The sequence below is a fragment of the Sinohyriopsis cumingii genome, chromosome 16 (assembly GCF_028554795.1).
Source record: "Sinohyriopsis cumingii isolate HCF-2022 chromosome 16, ASM2855479v2, whole genome shotgun sequence".
In the NCBI taxonomy this organism is placed as follows: domain Eukaryota; kingdom Metazoa; phylum Mollusca; class Bivalvia; order Unionida; family Unionidae; genus Sinohyriopsis; species Sinohyriopsis cumingii.
The window spans coordinates 71,177,964-71,194,070 of NC_142976.1; the positions used below are offsets into that span (position 1 = coordinate 71,177,964).

Sequence of the window (16,107 nt, forward strand, 5' to 3'; positions counted from 1 at the left end):
GTAACTGTTACAAGAGGAAAGGGACGCTACTTCTGATTACTACATATTGGAAAATAAGCAGTGGAATCAAGACAGAGCTAATCCAAATGCTCTTATTTCAAATAGATCATGGTCACGGTCATATATTGAAAGCATGGAGAATTATGGATCATTCATGTCGAATCATTCGTGTCACTTATAAGTGATATCTGCCAATCCTATCCCTATTAAAATTTTAAGGGACACAGGAGCTTCTCAAAGTCTCATTTTCTGGTATTTTAAGTATTTCTGTGAATACTTCATATAGTGAAAGTCTTCTTATTCATGGAGTAGAGTTCGGCTTTTAATGTTCATTTCCATTTTATACATTTGTCATCAGACTTGGTCTTAGGACACGTGACATTCGGAAAGGTGTTGTCTTTGCCCATTGAGGGTATTTCTTTATTACTAGGCAATGACCTAGCTTTAGATAATGTTGTGGTTAATCCACTTGTAACTGACAAGCCTTGTTTGGATCAGAAAGTCGATCCAATCAAAAAATATTGATCACAATGATCCTCCTTGTACTACTCGTTATCTGTATTCTAATCAGGGTGCAAAACTACAATCACTCATTGTCGAACAGGAACAAGATCCCGAGATCTCCTGTTTGTTTCAGAGGGAAAAATACGAAACTGAAGTCAGAGAAGTACCTGTTTGTTATTTTGTTTGTTCCCTATGAGAAACTGGAATCCACCCGAGGTACACGCGGAGTGGTCATTTAGCTATCAGATTGTTATTCCTAAGTCGTAGATAGACAGAAAAGTCTTAGTCCAGCCCATCAAACTGTTTTGGCTTGTCATGAAAGGGTCAGTAATACATATCACAAGATCTTAATAATTTTTATTGGCCAAAAAAGTGATGTTTGTAAATACCGTTGATCTTTGGCAAAGGCTTTTGGTAAGTTAAAGACCATATTTACAAGTGTGCTAGTGCTTTCAGCTACAATTTTCAATCAGTCATTTAAAATGTATGTTGATGCAATTTATGTTGGGGTTGATGGAGTATTGATTAAGACAAAAATTATATACATCATCTATTGCGCTATTTTCCTTTAATTAAACGTACAATAAGCACCAGAGAAATTATTTCACAATCGAGAAGAAATATGTTGCTTTGATACTGACATTGCAACACTTTGAAGTGTATATATGTCAGTTCCTTATCCGATTATTGTATTCAGTGATCACAACCCCATTACTTTCACTGGCAAGATGAAAAACAAAAATCAGAGATTATTGCAGTAGTGTTTGATGTTGCAGGAATATAATATTGATATCAGGCACATCAAGAGAAAAGATAATCGAATTGCAGATGCACTTTCATGTGTTTAGAAGTATTATATTGTTTCATGTGCATTATGTTTCATTCATCTTGTATGATTTTAATCACATATATAGTTGGCTCACAGTTAGGGGATGTTTATTTTGCACGTACGCGTGTAGGAGAGGGAGGGTTCACCCAAATGCATACGCTTGCGTAGGGAGGTTGGGGTTCTACTGATAATGTACGTAGGCATATGAAATGGAGGGGGGGATAAAACATCGATAATAATTTGTCTAATACGTAACCAGTTCGACTGGGTTCAGTCGGCCTTTGAATTATAGCCGACACGAGACAAACTTTTCAAAGTAACGCAGCTTATTTCTTTGATGTAGCCAGACATTCAACGTCGGTGGACTGTTTTATTAAACACGTTAATATTATTAATCCTTTGTCGTTTCTGCGTGGATTAAATATAAACCGTTTATATAATGGGGGGAGGGTGTGAGTACATCAAGCTTACGTACGCATATGGAGTGTGTGCAAAAAAGTACGCGTGTGTATAGAGAGGGGTTAGGGGTCAAGCTTTGCCAGATCTTGCGTACGTTCTAAATGATGGCCCTGTACAATATAACGTTAGTGTATAAGTCTTTTTATTTTATGAGGTCATTATTTTGTACATTTAATTTGTATCTGTTGTTTTTTTCTTATTCTTCTGTATGAATATGTATTATGTGTTATTGAATTTTGTCCTTGTCCTTGGAAATTATTTGGAATACCACTGGAATTCAGCAGGTACTTTATACATTTGGACTTGTAATAAATCTTTTCGGACTGCTTTGGGATTTATTTCATAATCCTGTAAGTTCCTGTTATATTTTCACTTTTTATTCTAGGGAAATAATTATTTATTGAATTTGACAAAACTTGTTGGTTTTCGCTCTTTTCTATTACTTATTTTAAGACCATACAGTCTTAATATTAGTACATGTATGATTTGTAGGTAAATTGTATGCAATAATAGAGCCCCATTGTACCGGTCACTCTCTCAGAAGGTTAAAAATAGAAACTTTAGAGTTGAACCCTGCCAAAATGATAAATATTGATAACACCCATCTACATTTCAACAATCAATTAAATACCTGCAATTTTTTTAATTTTAATGTTATTCTTGCAGTTTTGTAGTCAATAAAATGGAGATGGTTTTAATAGCCTGAAACGATTGTTTACGTTGATGTTTTGTAATGAAAAGTCAGCAAGTTATTGTGACGTTAATGAAGTTATTGTGAAGTAAAAACTAACCCCGGTTTCGAGGGCACGTAAAAATTCCAGCCTTTATGTACATCCGGTTTTGGGGTGCTTTGTGCTCGTATGTAATGGAAAAGGCCAAAGATGTTCCGATTGTTATAACGGGTTGTCTCCAGTGATACTAAAGACATAAACTGAATGGAAGTGAATCTCTTATGAATAAACTCAACGACTCTTAGGTATTTGTATAGTTTGACCAGGTATTGATTCTGATTATGTTTCGATTCTGTTTGATTCTTGACTATTTTAAAAGGGCGTTAATTTAATATTTATGGTGTTAATCTACATGCATCTATCTCGTTTATTGTACAAATCACACAGGTGATATAGGCATTCAACACCGATTCATTTCAGTAATAGGTGTCATTTTTTAGAAATTGATTTTATATATTTTTAAGTGGCAAGTGTTCACTTCATTTGGATTCGTATGCATCCATATTCCTTCAGAAGGTCATTTGGACACCCAAAAGGTGCATAGGGCAAAATTAGTCCTACAGTGTAAAACCACAGGCGTCTGACACTAATAGTTAATAGTGTTTATTTATATTACCGATAAAGGGATTTCATATTGTCAGAGATTTCGCCGTACTTTATTGATAAAACGTCAGACTCGTGTGGTAAAACGTATCATGTATTATTTATGTTTTAGTGCCACGTCTTACTACCCAAATAACGGCCTTGTATTGCGTGTTCCGATGTCGGTTTACACAGGAACTTGTAGTCAAAGTTTCAGGAATATCTCACGTACTTGGCAGCCCATATGGACACTCGTCCATAAATTGATATGTGAATTGTAATTAATATGCTTACTGTGCAGTTTTTATCCCTGTGGAATCAAAATCTGACACAAGCAGTTGGACGCATTTTCATGTTCCATTGACATACATTTGAAATGTGAATGTAGTTGAGGTATGCTGATCTAGGTTCATGTGGGGGATATGTTTATTGAATGAAATGAAACATTGCTTACAGTTCCAATAGGCATAATACAGGGCTCGAAATTAGCGGTAGTCAGCTAGCCTGAATCTAGCAGATTTCCTGTCGGACTAGTAACTATTGTAATGTTAATCGTCCGATGGGCTACTAAGTTTCGGTTATCAATAGTCCGCATTTGTTTACGCCATTCCCTAATAAAGACTTGACTTAGCAGATGTTCTGTAGAATCAAAGCAGTGGCCATTGTAAACACAGTCATAAAATATTAGCATGAGAAGATGGAGTCAATTTCTGCGTTGGAAAGGTGCATTTCTATAACAAGAATCCATCTGATTTTGTGCATTTCATTTAACAGCACAAATTATGGTCCCGCCATTAACAATGGAAGTTTGGTAATTGATCCTAATTAATCTGATAATGAATTAAAGGAAAAAATAACATGGTATCACACTTTATTCACTCGACCACAGTAACAAACTACAAAGTGGTATACCATACAAAAGAACATGGCAAAAACTATTCAAAGAAATTAGTTCGCATATTTTGTTGTTTAAGGTTCCTCTTTTGCTCGCTACCCAAACACTCCAACAGTCACAAACAAGCTGATATTTATGTTTTAAGCATCTGGATCTTACTGCCTAACTAATGGTACTGTGTAGCGTGTTTTGATGTCGAATAACATAGTAACAAAAGTCAAATATTCAGGAATATCTCACACAACTGGCAACCAATAACAATGCTTTTCTACAAAGTAAAGTCATAATGTTTAAGTCAGACATTATGTATTCTGATGTCTTTTCTCGAATATATTCAAATTCTCACAAAAGAAATGGACCTGTTTTCAAGTTTTGTTACCAGACCTATAAAAATGGTACTAACAGCTGCCTTGCTTGGCGTTCAGCGTTAAGAGGTTATTGTTAGGACTGGTCGGTGTGGTGTCAGGATAATGTGTCTGAGTGTGACATCATGCTACATGTCTGTGGCAACTTTCACACTGCACACATCATAGCAATATGACTGAAAAATTGTTAAAGCTATGTTAAAAATCCAAATCACACCACAAATCACATTTATTCATCCTAATCCCAGACCTACATGTGCTTCTCTTATATATATATATATATATATATATATATATATATATATATATATATATATATATATATATATGTGTATGTATGTATATACAGTGGTACCTCGGGTTACGAACGCCTCAGGTCACGAACAATTCGGGTTACGAACAACAACTTCGAAAATTTTTTGTCTCGGGTAACGAACAGTGCCTCGGGTTACGAATGAAGGCGAGAGAGAGAGAGAGAAAGGTTTAACTTTGGAGACAAATGATCGCGTACAGTACAAACGAAGGCCATGCAGTACTAACTCCCAACACCACTCCTCAGCTTCAACCCATGGACCAGCAAGTCATCTCCAACTTCAAGAAACTGTACACAAAGGAGCTCTTCTCAAGGTGTTTTCAGGTCACTAATGACACCGAATTGACTCTGAGAGATTACTGGAAAGACCACTTCAGCATCCTCCACTGCATCAACCTCATTGACAAGGCCTGGAATGATGTCTCCACCCGTACCTTGAAGTCTGCCTGGAAGAAAGTTTGGCCATCGTGTGTACCAGAGAGAGAAGAGTTTGAAGGATTAGAGGCAGACGCAACAGATGTAGTGGATGAGATTGTGTCTTTGGGCAAAAAAAATGGGCCTGGAAGTCGATGGCAACAACTTAGAGGAGCTGATTGAGGACCACAGTGGAGAGCTCACTACAGATGAGCTTGTGGATCTTCAGAATGAACAGCTAAAGACATTAAAGGAGGAGCAGTCGTCCGATGATGAGGAGCCAGTGACCGTTTCAACTGCCAGGATTAAAGAAATTTGCAGCAAGTGGGCAGACATCGAAGACTTCATTGTGAACCATCATCCAAACAAACTTGTTGCTAACAGGGCAGTAAACCTGATGAATGATAACGTGATGGCCCACTTCAGAAAGATTCTCCAGCAAAGGAAGCGACAAATTTCCCTTGATAGTTTCTTGGTGCAGAAAGATTCCCAGTTGGCTGCCAAGAAACAGCAACAAGAAACTCCTGAAACTAATGATTCAGAATAGCAAACAAAGTGACAAATTTCCCATGATCGTTTTCTTGGTAAGAAAGATGGACTAAATCTTTTTTTATTTTACATTTAATTTTATTGGTTGTTTTCTTTCTCTTTATTTAATATGTGAAGTACACGTATTCTTTGCGTTTTGTCAGGTAAACGACCGGATGTTAATAAGAAAGAACGATTCTTTCATCTTGAAACGGATTGTCTCTATTTCATTGATTTCAATGTTTCGGGTTACGAATGTTTCGGGTTACGAACCGAGTTCTGGAACGAATTAAGTTCGTAACCCGAGGTACCACTGTATATATATATATAAATAAATATATATATATATATATATATATATATATATATATATATATATATATATATATATATATATATATATACACACGCACACATATACGTACATACATATATATAAGGAAGATATTGGTATTGAAAAGATTTTAAAATGAGCCTGAGATATATTCCATTTCCTTAAAAAAACCCAGTCTCTCATCTTCAAATTACAGAAGTTATAAGCAGATGTAAACTTGTAAAATTATATAGGGAACAAATATAGTGGGGTCCTGAGTGGGCGAGTGGTCTAAAGCACTCTCCGTTACAGATCACTGCCATCTCACCTCTGTCTGCGTGGGTTCGAGTCTCGGATTCAGCCAATGTGGGTATGTGAGAAATCTTGCCAGTAGCTTCTCGTGGGTCGGTGGTTCTTTCCTGGGTTTTCCTGGGTTCTTCTTCCACCATTAATGCTGTATATCCTATTGTGTGTTGAAAAATGGCGTTAAACCCTACACAACAACAACAACAACAACAAATGTGTGATCATGGAAAACCTTTTGCTGGTAACACCAAAAATGCAAGCGAAGGTCATGATAAGAAGTTATTTGAAAGACCATTTAGACTTGATATTACCATATATATACCAACTTATAAGATGAGCAAAAGTGCAAACTGCACAGACAGATCTGCCGTCGTATAATTGTAATGAGATCTTGGTCTTTGTTGTTTGCTAGGAGTAATCAATAGAGGAAACAACATATACCCTGGTCTGCAGATACATTATGCTCTGGCAGATCAGGATCTTTGTTGTTTGATAGGAGTAATAAATAGAGCAAACAACATATACCCTGGTCTGCAGATACATTATGCTTTGGCAGATCAGGATCTTTGTTGTTTGCTAGGAGTAATCAATAGAGCAAACAACATATACCCTGGTCTGCAGGTACATTATGCTCTGGCAGATCAGGATCTTTGTTGTTTGCACTTCAACAACTTATATAAGCGATTATATATGATATTTTGAAATTGTCCATTTACAACAATATGTCAAAGTCTATCAGACAGTAAGGCATTATTACAAACACTCTGTACAAGTCCACTTAAAAATTACTGACTGGTTAAGTCATCCCTGCAAATACATTGCAGCTTGCTATGTGCAACCTACACCTTGGCAGATCATTCTGATATTTTGGTGCTTTGGGTCTGGGAATTGCATCCAATCAAAATCAAGTTGTTCAGATTTTAACACATCCTGCACGATCAAGAAAAGTGGAGCATACAACTGGAATCGATTCATAAATAAGCAATTATCCACTGTCTGTCTGTGTTTGTACAGATACATCCTATCCCTAAAATATGCACGTAATGGCTTCTCTCCAGTATATAGTCTTATTTTCCATGTTAAAAAGTATCCTTTTTAAGTCCGTTGCTTCCACCATTTTCAGCCTACATACAACGCACCGCTGTTACGCGCTGTTGGTTAGTTGGTGTTACATACTAACGGAAACAACTCCTGACATCCAATAGCTGTCACTAGGACAAAGCTCTGAAATATCTGTATGATCCGCCAAGGTGTAGATAGGGTTAACACATCAGAACCTTGGCTAGCGAAGATGGATTTTAACCCATATACTCGTACCTATTACAAAATACTAATAAGTACTACAAAAACACCTTGATTCAGAACTTAGAAGTCATGTGACCAGATTAAGTTGATTCCAAGCATAATCATGTTGGCTGCATTATTTCTCAACCCCTATACAGCACTGACTCTGTCCTCATTTGTTTGTTTCTCATAAACTTTTCATATTACCTTTACCTGTGCATTATGCATGTTGTATGTATTTTCAATGATTTTACTTTGAAATGTCTTACCTGTGCATTATGCATGTTGTATGTATTTTCAGTGATTTTACTTTGAAATATCTTGTTTATTTGTAGGTTAAAAAAAATAGCAGGGAAAGCAGAGACACAAACTGAGAATGGTGTTTGGAAAACTGGTAATAATTATGTTAAATTGGCCCTCACTTTGTGGAATAAGTTTAGCATTCACATTTTCATGAGCACACCAAGAAATTATTTTTTTGTCCAGAATGTTTGTTTAATATGATGTGAATGTAATTCAGTTAAAAGGATGTATTTGATAATATTGGAGAATCAATTCACTTTTCATTGAACAAGAATATAATTCAACAAAAACAGTAATTAACTCATGAAATATCATGCCTATGTAGTGACCCAGAACTCCCACTGGCATAATTGATCTTTGTATATAATAACCCTGAAGTCCCACTGGCATAACTGATCATACTGATGTAACCCTGAAGTCCAGTTGGCATAACTGATCATACTGATTTAACCCTGAAGTCCAGCTGGCATAACTCATCATACTGATGTAACCCTGAAGTCTAACTGGCATAACTGATCATACTGATGTAACCCTAAAGTCCAACTGGCATAACTGATCATACTAATGTAACCCTGAAGTCCAGCTGGCATAACTGATCATACTGATGTAACCCTGAAGTCCAGCTGGCATAACTGATCATACTGATGTAACCCTGAAGTCTAACTGGCATAACTGATCATACTGATGTAACCCTGAAGTCCAACTGGCATAACTGATCATACTGATGTAACCCTGAAGTCCAGCTGGCATAACTGATCATACTGATGTAACCCTGAAGTCCAGCTGGCATAACTGATCATACTGATGTAACCCTGAAGTCTAACTGGCATAACTGATCATACTGATGTAACCCTAAAGTCCAACTGGCATAACTGATCATACTGATGTAACCCTAAAGTCCAGCTGGCATAACTGATCATACTGATGTAACCCTGAAGTCCAGCTGGCATAACTGATCATACTGATGTAACCCTGAAGTCCAACTGGCATAACTGATCATACTGATGTAACCCTAAAGTCCAAATGGCATAACTCATTATACTGATGTAACCCTGAAGTCCAACTGGCATAATTGATCATACTGATGTAACCCTAAAGTCCAAATGGCATAACTCATCATACTAATGTAACCCTGAAGTCCAGCTGGCATAACTGATCATACAGATGTAACCCTAAAGTCCAACTGGCATAACTCATCATACTGATGTAACCCTGAAGTCCAACTGGCATAACTGATCATTCAGATGTAACCCTGAAGTTCCATTGGCATAACTGATCATACTGCTGTAACCCTGACGTTCCATTGGCATAACTGATCATACTGATGTAACCCTTAATTCCAACTGGCATAACTCATCATACTAATGTAACCCTGAAGTCCAACTGGCATAACTGATCATACAGATGTAACCCTAAAGTCCAACTGGCATAACTGATCATACTGATGTAACCCTGAATTCCAGCTGGCATAACTCATCATATTGATGTAACCCTGAAGTCCAACTGGCATAACTGATCATACAGCTGTAACCCTGAAGTCCCATTGGCGTAATTGATTGTACTGATGTAACCCTGAAGTCCAGCTGGCATATTTGATCATATTCATAAATGTCATGATCCAAAATCAGCCTGTCCAATTTGTATCAAGTGAGATTGCATGCAATATGCATGCATACCTGTGTGTCTTTTCCTTTTCTGTGTATTATTTATTGTCCCTAGATTAATTGATAACCAGAAATGTTTTGATTGTAAGGTGATCTTGGGATGGTATTCCCCAACCCAGCAGTCAAACTGTTAATAAAGAATTAGTTAAAAAATAAAAAAAGAATGTCATTGGCAGAATCAATCATATTTATGTTCCCTGAAGTCTCAATGGCATCAGTGATTATACCTATGTATGCCTGAAGTCCCATTGGCATATTTGGTCATATCTATGTAATCCTGATCATATCTATGTAATCCTGAAGTCCCACAGTCATAATTGATGATACTGATGTAACCCAGAAGTCCCTCAGACATAAGTGATCATAACTATGTAATAATTGATTATCTTGAGGATAGGTGACCAATAGCATGGCTATCATAGATGATATCAATTAAAAGTTTTGAAGTCCCTGTCTTAATCAGAATGGGAGGAGTTGCACAACATAATGTACATGTATGTGTCAATGCATGCTTCTGCAGACAGTGTAATAGAGTCACCATATTAATTTCAAACATGTTGGACACAATAATCTGCCTTAATGATTACATGTGTGAACAGTTACAAAATACATAATTCCTATGTAGACTTTATCACAGCTGTATCAAAGATTTATTTCATTTCTATTGCTTCTGTTTAATTTTTTTTTTTACAAACGTTTCATGATGACACGTTTATTAACATCATATTTTTTAGCCCTTTTAAATATTTTAAACAACAGAATTTTCACTTTTGCAGGTGTCATTTGCTATAGGGATATATGCTGGTATATACTTAGATCAAAATTATAAGGTAAGTATTAACATGTTCATTTTATTTCTATAATGAATACTCTTTGCAGGTGCAGTAATATTTATTAGTTACCTTGTGTACTTGCTTATAAGATGTGTCAACTGTAGACTACACAGACCCAGATGTGCCACTGCATAATGCTTTGGCAGATCTGAGTCTGTGCAGTTTGATAGGAGTAATCTGCAGAACAAACAACATAGACCCTGATTGGCTGGCACAATATGCTATCAGGAGCTTTGTCGTTTGCTGTTTGTCTCGACTTATAAGTGAGTATATACAGTAACTATTAACATTCATTGTAGTTTACTCATCATATCAAATGGAACAAAATTCTTTTATAAATTTTCTTCTTTTGTTCTTTGCACTGTTGTAGTTGTGGGGTTTAATGCCATTTTTCAGCACACGAGATGCTATTTATGGCGGCCAGTATTAATGGTGGAGGAAGAACCCGGGAAGAACCACCGACATACTAGAAGCTACTGGCAAGCTTTCTCACATACCCACATTGGTCGAATCCTAGACTCGAACCCACACAGACAGAGGTGAGATGGCAGTGATCCGTAACGGAGAGTGCTTTAGGCCACTCGCCACTCTTTGCACTGAAAATGAACATTAAAGTATGAACCGCTTTTAAAGAGTGTGTGACATGCAGAGGGCTCAATAGAAAGTAAAGGTCTACCTTTTTTCAAAAAGTGAGTTTCTCTATCAACTTAGTTTAGTTATTATGCATTAAACATCGTTTATGGTGGATTGCAATTAAATGTGTTGAGATTTCAGTTTCAGCGTCAGTTGCAAAGACTTTTTTAAAATCATGTACATATATATGTAGCAGTATGAAATAATATCACAACAATTCTAAGGACGCTTTACCTAAACTGGCAGATATATTCAACTTTAATAGACATATCTGACAAACTGAATCCTGTTTTAGTAAGGGGCCATCCATTTAGTATGTACACATGAAGGGGGGAGGCGGGTTAACCCAAATGCATATGCTTGCATATGGGGGGTGTCTACTGATAATGTATGTATTCATATGAAATGGGGTGGCGGTGAAACCGAAATAATAATATGTCTAATACGTAACCAGGGTTCAGTTGGAGTTTGAATTTTAGCAGACACTAGACAAATTGTTTAAAGTTATGCAGCTTATTTCTTTGATTCAGCCAAACATTCAACATCAGTGGACTATCTGTTTTATTAAACACATTAATATTATTAATCATTTATGGTTTCTGCATGGATTAAATATAGGCTGTTATATAGAATTTGGGGGGAGACGGGTTTGCATCAAGCATATATACGCAGGTGGGTGTGTGTAAAAACTTATGCATGTGTAGGTGGGGTCAAGCTTTGCCAGATTTTTTATACATACTAAATGGATGGCCCCTAAGAGGTAAAAGACATACAGCAAATGAAACAATTGCAAGTTGAGCATGCCATGACATGCATATTGTCAAAAGATTTTATATAAACGTGTCGGCTTTCAGTATACAGATTAAAGGAAAGGATGAGCTTAAAAGTTGATTAGATTAAATGGCATTGTTTTGATTATTTTGTGCATATGTAAACTTTACAGCCTTAATAGAGAGTCCACTATCAATCAGATAATGTTTTAAGTTAGGTAATTTTTGAAATACAAGGGTGATGAAATTCTAATTGACCCTCAGGATTGAATTCATGATGACAGAAACTAAGTATCATATGTAAACCAAAATTAATTGTCTTTCTGTCAGATCATACAGCAAACATTCCTATAATAATTGACTTCTGTCAGGAGGTATTACAGCAATCATTTCCTGTAATAATTGTCTTTCTTTCAGGAGGTCTTATGGCAGGCATTTTGTATAATTATTATTGCCTTTCTGTCAGGTCTTACTTTAAACATCCTATTCCTAGTAATAATTATCGTCTTTCTGTTAGGAGGTCTTACAACAAACATTTCCTGTAATAATTATTGTCTTTCTGTTAGGAGGACTTAACATTTCCTGTAATAATTATTGTCTTTCTGTCAGGAGGTCTTACAGCAATCATTTCCTATAATAATTATTGTCTTTCAGTCAGGCGGTCCTGTGGCAAACATTCCATTCCAAATAATAATTATTGTCTTTCTGTCAGGAGGTCTTATGGCAAACATTCCATTCCTAGTAATAATTAATGTCTTTCTGTCCAGAGGTCTTTAATAATTATTGTCCTTCTGTCAGGAGGTCTTATGGCAAACATTTCCTGTAATAATTATTGTCTTTCTGTCAGGAGGTCTTGTGGCAAACATTCCATTCCAGTTAATAATTATCGTCTTTCTGTCAAGAATTCTTATGGCAAACATTCCTAGTAATAATTAACATCTGTCTGTCGAGAAGTCTTAAGGCAAAAATTCCTGTTATGATTTATGTATATTTTCACTACTGCATGTGATTGAAATTATAAAATACTAGTACTGTAACACTTGATACAATAACAATGTTAATTTTTGCAAATTTGGCAGGGCCCCGAGTGGCTGAGTGGTCTAAAGCGCTTACCATTACAGATCACTGCCATCTCACCTCTGTCTGTGTAGGTTCGGCTTATGTTGGTATGTGAAAAGCTTGCCAGTAGCTTCTCGTGGGTCGGTGTTTCTTTCCAGGGTTTTCCTGGGTTCTTCCTCCACCATTAATACTGGCCACCATGTATAGCCTATCTTGTGCTGAAAAATGGCGTTAAACCTAACAACAATAACAAGCAAATTTGGCAAATTCATCATATTTGCATCCTAAATTTCTTAGATAACTTATTGACAGCATATATATTGTCACAGTATTACATCCTGAATTTCAGAACAAATTCTTGGCTTGTAAAAATGTGCAGCAAACATATGAGAATTGTTATAGTTCAAGCTGAAAAATGACTCAAATCTTATTACTTGTATTTTTTCCTTTGCATTTAATCATTATGTTTGCAGACTCTAATCAGTTTTGCACACACATCTAAGGGCTTGTTAATACAAGAACATATGTGCTTATTTTTGTATATACTGTACCTCAGTTGCTAAAAAATATATGTAATCTTTTTTTCAGGTACCTAAAGCTGATGACCCTAGAGAAATATGGAATAAAATAAAGGAATTTGCAGAAGCATATAGAAAGGAACACCCCGGACCAAAAAAGGATTAATGAGAATCCAGATAAAAAAATATAAATTTTACTAAGTTTACTAATTTGTTTGAACCAAACTGTTAACAAAGTCCATTATAATTTAATAATTAAATTATTTGATACCCAAGGATAGAATCTTAGATACATCATATATTTTGCTGTCAGGTTGAAGAATATATCACAAACAAGCACTTTTGATACCCAAGGACAGAATCTTGGATGCATCATATATTTTGCTGTCAGGTTGAAGAATATATCACAAACAAGCACTTTTGATACCCAAGGACAGAATCTTGGATGCATCATATGTTATGCTGACAGGTTGAAGAATATATCACAAACAAGCACTTTTGATACCCACGGACAAGAATCTTGGATGCATCATATGTTATGCTGACAGGTTGAAGAATATATCACAAACAAGCACTTTTGATACCCAAGGACAGAATCTTGGATGCATCATATATTTTGCTGTCAGGTTGAAGAATATATCACAAACAAGCACTTTTGATACCCAAGGACAGAATCTTGGATGCATCATATGTTATGCTGACAGGTTGAAGAATATATCACAAACAAGCACTTTTGATACCCACGGACAAGAATCTTGGATGCATCATATGTTATGCTGACAGGTTGATGAATATATCACAAACAAGCACTTTTGATACCCACGGACAGAATCTTGAATGCATCATATGTTTTGCTGACAGGTTGAAGAATATTTCACAAACATGAACTCAGTATTTAAGACTTTGACAGTTTCATCGAGATGTTAGGGTACTGGCAGGTAGTTGACTATCAGCATTTCTAAGGATCAAGTCAAACTTTATGCTTGGGGATTCTTAGAGTAAACTTCACAGTATAGCAAGGAATTTTATCTGACATGTGATATCTTTGCATTTTTGCCGATCAGAAAATTTGTTAACATTATACTGAAGTAAATAAATAGCATCTTTAATTTTTTTAAACATAATTTTTGTTTTCTATGCTATAAGTATACATTTACCATGTTTGTAAGAGTTATATACTGTGAACAGTTTTATACATCCACACCTTGTTAACTATCCCGTATAATCCACTTTTTCAGTAGTATATAAGCTCAGACTGTTTTTTCTGAATGATGCTCTCATTGAAACTTCATATATTTATCAACATATGAATACTAAGTTGATATAATACTGTCTTGAGTACACGAGTTTTATCTTCGAAGATTCAATAAAAGCACAATGAATGTTTAGTATGTTATTTTGTGTAATGTTTCTTTTGTTCGTTTATTCCATGTATATTTATAACCAAGATGTATTTGGTGTGTCTTAGGTACACAAATAACCAAAACATTTAGATACTTATATGTTACTATATTTGTATGGGGAAATATGATTGAGTTTTTCTGAGCTATACTGCACAAAGTTAAGAGTATAGTGTTGCTCAGAAGAAATGAATTCATATTTTCCTATACAAATGTAGTAAGCCTTTTATTATATACTGATTTTGCTTTTCTGACAGCTATAAGTTTACATATTTCTTTGTCCAGTATTGCAGATCATTGTAGAAATAGTTGTAAAATCTTGTTTACCTTTCTTATATAATATATTTTCGTTTAGATCGTCCGCCATATTAGTTCATATTACTTCCATTCTTAGCCTCGTTTGTTTGTGTGCCGTATAAGACATTGATGCGTTATTTGGAAATATAAACAAATCTTAGTAAAAATATGACACAGTTTGAGTCAGAAATTTTGTGCATTAAAAGTAAATATGGTTTATCTGCAACTTTGAAATTCCACCAAGAAGCCATTTGTTTGCCACTTGATTTATAAAATAACATAGCGTAGATTATCCAGATATGGTCTGGCAAGCCTTATATAGAAAAGGGGTCACTGCAAGAGGCTTGCATTATCTGTAATGGCAGAGACTGTGAGGTTAGTGTAACCATGCCAATTTATTTTATCATCTAAGGGCTTAATAAATTCAAAATAAGCCAAACTTCTTTCACATGATTATACTTATGTAGTAGATTTCTACACTATTTGTTTTTCTGACTTTAGTGATGATTTTTTGGCTCCATTAAATGATATGGGATAAGTTCGTAGCCTCGACCACAACAAAATCAAGTTGAGGCTACAACATCATAGCTACTAGAGACAGTGAGTCCATTTCAGGCTTCTTTATTGTTTGGCTTATTAACACTGAGATTCTTGGTTTTCTTCCAAATTTCACCTTCAGTTGCATTTTGTGTCGTAATTTAGTGAATAAAATAACTTATAAAATTGGAATACTCTGAGAGAGATTCGATAGCCTTTGGCCTTAGTATGCCTCTCAGGCTATTTTTGGTAGATTCTAGAGATCACGGTTCATAGTCTGAGCCATTCTATTTGCAAATCATGGTGAACGTTTCTCTTTAATAAGTGTTTAAATGATCATTGATTTCTATACTGCATGTTCTCGTGTTGTCATAAACTTAAAAGCTATTGCTGCACATGTCATTTGCTCAATGGAAAATTTCTTTTGTGACTCAGTGAACTCATCAACAGGTAAATTGAAGGCCCCTTTATTTGCTACATGACCGTACATTGTTTGTTTACAGTAAAAAGTAGTTTCTAACATACAGTGCTATTTTTTTTTCATGTGCAGATTGAAGCAGTGTATTATGG

The 16,107-nt window shown here is 35.6% G+C and overlaps 1 long non-coding RNA gene across 3 annotated transcripts; it reads left to right on the plus strand.

Annotated features, from left to right (window-relative positions):
* The first annotated feature begins 2,635 nt into the window (after nt 1-2,635).
* Nucleotides 2,636-14,691, plus strand: LOC149780751 (uncharacterized). 3 transcript variants are annotated; one of them, XR_016415133.1, is made up of 5 exons: nt 2,636-2,768; nt 7,859-7,917; nt 10,267-10,320; nt 13,374-13,616; nt 13,773-14,691. It is a non-coding gene; the product is annotated as an uncharacterized LOC149780751 (long non-coding RNA). The 3 variants fall into 3 exon arrangements; XR_016415131.1 differs by having other exon boundaries at nt 13,374-14,691; XR_016415132.1 differs by having other exon boundaries at nt 2,659-2,789; nt 13,374-14,691.
* Nucleotides 14,692-16,107: the final 1,416 nt, after the last annotated feature.